Here is a 6,121-nt window from a genome sequence, read left to right on the forward strand (position 1 = left end):
AGTTATATGGAGTATTGTGTGTGAAAGAGAATGTGAGAGAGACCCTGCAAAGAATGGTAGCAAAAATGAAGCTCCACACCACATGTAATGCAAAGGTTACTGCAAAAGAAACTTTGGTACCACACAGTAAGCTGCCAGATAAATGTGGCAGATTTTAAAATAGATTTGCCTCTAAGATGCAGTAGCATACAAATGTAAAGACTACATGATAATATTCAGGATATGACAATATAAATATATTATATATAATATGATAAATGCATTCTGGCATATGAATAATATGATATACTGAATAATGATATGATATATTGAATAATAACACTATATATTGATTAATAATATGATATATTGAATAATATGCTATTTCTATTTTATTTAATGATATATATTAATTTATAAAAAAAAAAAATTCTACTACTATTTACTGTGTTTACAGTCTTTCTTTTTTATTAATATATATGTATGTTACCTTTTATGTAAACTTTTTTTGGAAATACATTTGTAACATTTGTCATGTCAATAAATCTAATATTGAATTCAATTTAATTTAATATTCAGGTAAAACATGAGCATTGATGTTCGATGAAAAATATTTATTAAAACTATGCCTTAAAAACCCCTGAGCACTTTATGTTGTGATGTTGCAATCATATTGCACTCTGGCACATACCGTATAGGTGCTGAAGTGAATATATGAAGCAGGGATCGAAGGTATGTCCATATAAAGGTATTTAAGTTTCTAATTCATCTAGAGCAGTGGTTCTCAAACTTTTTTCACCAAGTACCACCTTAGAAAAAAATTGTCTCTCCAAGTACCACCTTACGACGCTATTTTTTAACCAGTATTAAAAAATAGCGTCGTAAGCCTAATTAAGCAGCTACAGGTGTGCACAGTTTTAAAACGATGCAGATTACTTCCTATTAGTAAGAATATGTATTATTGTCAGTCACTTTAAACATTTGAAATAGTCTGAACATTAACTGTGCTTGCAGATAAAAAAAAAAAAAGTTTTAGTTAAAATGTGCTTTTAAAAGTTCATAAAAAAATGGCGCTGTTCTTAAAAAGTAAAAAGAAAACTGCTGTACTTAAATCTAAAGTATTCATAGTAGCCTATTCATCAAAAGCTGGAAATGCTGCTTGGACCTTATAAATATAGGCTATATGTCATATCATACACTTTCAGACAAATCTTGAAATAAATGTTAAATGTACATGACAGGGTTCATACAGGCACAGCCTAAAGAAAATCAATTCCAGCACCTATTTTTTTTTCAAGACTGACATGCTATGTATTGAAGACCTGAAATGTATTCTCAGCAACCCATAAAACATTGCATAGGAATAGATACAAATAAAAACCATTAATAATAATATTTATTAATCATATATTAATAGTATAATAAACCTGCACTAAGTGCTTGTGAAATCTTTTTTGTACTCAAGTAAAAATACTATTACACTGCTAAAATAACAAAAATTGAAGTAAATAATACTAATATTAGGTAAAAGTACAAATTACTCTTTTAAAAAGTACTAGTTGGTTACTTTTGAAAAAAAATCTGATTTTCCTTATGAAATCACTTTTTTTTAAGTGTAAACCTGATTTAATGGTTTGATTGCTTACATCCCAAAGCTACATGTATAATTTGCACTAACAAAGGAAGTATAGTCAATTTTTCCTTTCATGACAATTAATCTTTTTCAATAGCACTGATAAAACTACCAAATAATCTTTAAGGCCATAAAGACACTTTTTGCCCATTTTTAAAAATATATATTATTAAGCTTTGAAAGGTTAAATTAAAGTATATGGTAAAAAGATTTCAATTTAGCCTTTTATTTACATATTTTACACTATTTTCTTTACAATATGGCAAATTTGTTTCTTAAATAGCTGTACATCACATGTAGATTTTATTTTACACTTGATCTTAATCTAAAATAGAAACGTAAAAAAATACAAGTACACTGTCAGTAAAAAAATAAAACAAATGACTTTATTTTACTTGAGGTATTTGAAATATGACGACACTACATTTATCAAAGCAGTGCTTTAGGAGCCTTATTGTAAATTGTGATAAACAATAAGTAGGCTAACAATGGATTGCTTTGACCTGTAATGCTTTAGGACAGATCAGAATACAGCTAAATGTATAAATCACACAAATACCTCATCCAGAAACATTTCCAGCATAATTCTTTTGTCGTAAAGAAATAAAAAATGTTCCACCTTTGCTAAAAGTAAGTTTCACTTCACAACACAGCCAAATAAGAAGACCATTTGCATTGTCATCGATCATGTATCAATCTATTTCTAAATATTTGATAACTTTGAATACTTTTGACTAAATTTAGTTAAGGAGCAAAGATAAATAATGTCTACTTTAATAGTGGAAAGATCGCGATTGTATTCTATCTGAGCACACAGGCGATCATGAGAGCACTGCAGTTCATTTGAAAAAAAAAGCCTATTTAAAAGCTCACATATCTGTTTTGGCGATTTGCGTACATGAATGCGCTCTCGTGTTAAAATAAAGCACTCGCCGCATTTGCAGAAATGAGTAATTGCGCAATACCTTCATTCCTATGGAAGGCCGTTGGGGCCAAAACGTCTGCAACAAACGTGTTAACGCGTAATTGCGTGTTAACACGTAATTTACGCGTTAACACGTCATTTACGCGTTAACACGTTGGTACGTGTTAACACGTCATTTACGTGTTAACACGCAATTTACGTGTTAACACGTTTTTTTTAACTAGTCTCATTTTTAAAGTGCTATCATTTACTCATTTCTCCAATTAACCTACTTATTATAATATGTGTAAAGTAATTTCACTTAAATCACAATAAATGCTTTGCAGTCAATGATCTGTAGCAGATATTTAGCATTATAAAAGGCCAGACATCTTCTGTAATGTTATGTTTGATGGCATAATAATGTAAAATAATAATGTTTGTTATTCAGCTGCTGTGATTTCTTTGAAATATGTGTGCAGAGAAATCAGAATGAGATTAATTTGACAAGTGTGTGCAAACACACTATTTTTTCAGGAACACAAACATACAGTATATACAAATCAACACAAGAACACAGAATGACATAAGTGGATAAAGTAAATAATAAAACATTGGTTACAAAATCATATACAGTAAGGGTTGTGTATATGTATGAATAAAAACAAGTAGCAACTAATCTAATAAAAAAGATCTATAGAGATAAAGATGTGTAGAGATCTGGAGGTTGGGCAGGTGCAAAGCAATAATCCTCTCCGCTGTCCTGACAGTCCACTGCAGTCGTTTTGTGTCTGATTTGGTGATTTCTAGATGGCACTTCAGAGTTTTTTTTTTTTTTTGAACTTTTTATACATTTATTGTTTGCAAAACTTTACACCATATACTTTTGGTCTCTGTACTGGAAGCTCCAAATCACCAAGACAAAACACTATTGTGTACAAACAATTGACAATAATTAATTGACAAGTTTTGATAAAACTGTAAGCTCTTTTCTGCCTGGTAAGAACAGCCCAAGTTATGATATACTAAATCAAAATTAGTATATCATACAAGACAAAAAGTCAACAAGACAAAACGTCGAAATAATGATTTATTAACTCAAAATATGACTAAAATCTGTAGAAATTACATAACGACAATAGATGGCGACAAATCACCATCTAAATGTGTAACTTAATTCTCTAAAGATGATTAATCTAATCAAACTTTTTCCTTTTTAAAAGAGTTATTGAATCTTTAACTGAATGTCATTTTTTTCATTCATTAGCTTGTTTATAAAAACTGCATGCAAGAACTTAAACTCAAATGGTCCATGGTAATTTTGTCAAGTAACTTTGCAATGTAGTGGGTAACACATGCAGTTTAGGTCAATTCAATATGAAGTGAATTTAAAATAATATTTCCCACATTATCTTTAACTAACCAAGGACATTTTCACAGTATTATGCCACAGTATCCAATAAAACAAAAATTCTTCTGGAGTCATAAGTCTTATTTCTTATAGTTTATATAAGTGATATGGGTCGATCAATTGTTACTTATGCAAACTTCAATACTTTCTTTAAAATATTAAAGGTGCTGTAAGCAATTTTTCATCTTAACAGGCTGGCACAATTCGGCGACTCTCAAAAAAAAAAAAAAAATTGTGGTTAGGCATGCACAGAGCATTTTTCTCACAATGAGTTTCTTCTATCATTCATCCAACCAAGTTCGTTCTTCCGAAGTGATCTGGGAACAAGGTCAGTGCTGCAAAGAGCTTGTAAAGCCTGCCCTGGCTCATTTAAAGTGACCAGCGCAATGAATGATAAATGTCAGTAATAATCAAAACAGTTTAAAACGGGCTTCTCTAGAAATGTAAATATTGCACATAATATGAAAGATTGTGTTCAAGCATATAGCTGACTTGTGCACTTCATGCTATTCTTTCTTGCTCATTTTGTAGATAACAGACCAACAAAAATTTCATTAAAATAAAGATACAAATTATATCAAATGAGTTTTAAAAAGATATGTTTTCCAAGAAAGATACAAGTGTATGTTTTTGTTCCTGCCCATGAATAGATGATTTCTTTTGTTCTGTGGGAAATAAGGGTTTCTTTAATGCTCCACTGTAATTGGGTCACAAACCCCTGTCATTTGTTTGCTACATTTTTAATTTGTCATTACGTTAAAGATTGTCATAAGCATCTGATTTTTCCTCATTCTAATGTGCTTTCATTTTCTCCTAACTTGCTGCAGGAGTTTTAAAATCCCAACCGATAATGAAATCTGGTTACAGTGCACACAAACCTTAAACGTGCACACACTACAAGACAAAGAAAACTGTGGCATAGCACACAAGATACTATTAAGATTGTGCCTGATGGAGCACATAACCTGATTGCAGAATAACTCTGCTTTAATGATAGGCTAGCTAACAAATATTTGACCAACTGCCAGAGCGAACAGCCTGCAGAATGAAAAAAAAAAATGCTGCTTGAAAAGAGCACGTCCAAACAAATGTCTAATATTATTATAAATAACTATAATAAACACTACTACTACTACTACTACTACTACTACTATTATTATTATTATGGATCAGAGAGAAGACAAAGGCAGATTAACAGAGAATGGATATTTAATGATACTTTAAACAATTTTGAGGTTGTTCAGAAAAGAAATATCATCAATACCAACAAAAAGAAAACAAACAAACAGAACTTAACTTCGGGTTGTAACTGAAACAAGATGATGCCAGTGGAGGTAAACACCGTACAGGATTCACAGGACAAGATAACAGACAGGATAACAAACTGGTGAGCAGGCAGGCAGGCTACATTATCAGGTAAATGCTGTCACACTGTAGAGAAATGAGTCTGGGTAATAACAAATAAATCAGACCATAAATGAGTGATTGTTCCAGGCTTACAGGGTTATGTAGTGTGAGCAATGATGAGCAACAGGAGAAGGTGATTGGTGATTGGTCTGGTGATTGGGGCTGTGCAGGTGCAGTGAATGAATCTGATTGTCCAGAAGGATTCCTGACAATTATTATTATAAGCTAATATCATAATAATGGGATGTGCCATGCTTTGACTGGCTATTTATTTCAAAAGAAAAATTGTTAGTTGTTGCACTGCATAGCCTATAGTGTGGAAAAATATAATTTACAATGCAACGAAACCCTGGTCTGCAGTAACAGTACTGTCTCTCCCTGGGAATTTTATTTTCTATACTTTAATTTTCTAAACCTTACATTTTAATGTTTAAGCATTTTGTTTCATTGGCTACACATCTGGTTCATAGCAACCACACACACAGAATAAAGTGTGGCTAATAAAAAAAAAAGATGGTTTAAGCATATTATAAATTAGCTTATTAATTTATTCATTTGTTAAAACCAACACAATTCCCACCAGCTTTTCTTTTTAGGCTTTCAGGATGTTGTCACAGCCATGAACAGAATAAGTGGCTTTATTAATAGCCTTATTGTTATTATTTGACCAACTGCCTATAGGCACAACCTCAAAATGGTTTCTGGCAGTTATAAAAAAAACAAAAACAAATGCATGCACTCAAGGTGTGCTGCAATTGTCTTTCATATATAAAATAAAAGTTTGTAT

The sequence above is a fragment of the Danio rerio genome, chromosome 5 (genome assembly GCF_052040795.2).
Source record: "Danio rerio strain M-AB ecotype USA chromosome 5, GRCz13ab, whole genome shotgun sequence".
NCBI lineage: Eukaryota > Metazoa > Chordata > Actinopteri > Cypriniformes > Danionidae > Danio > Danio rerio.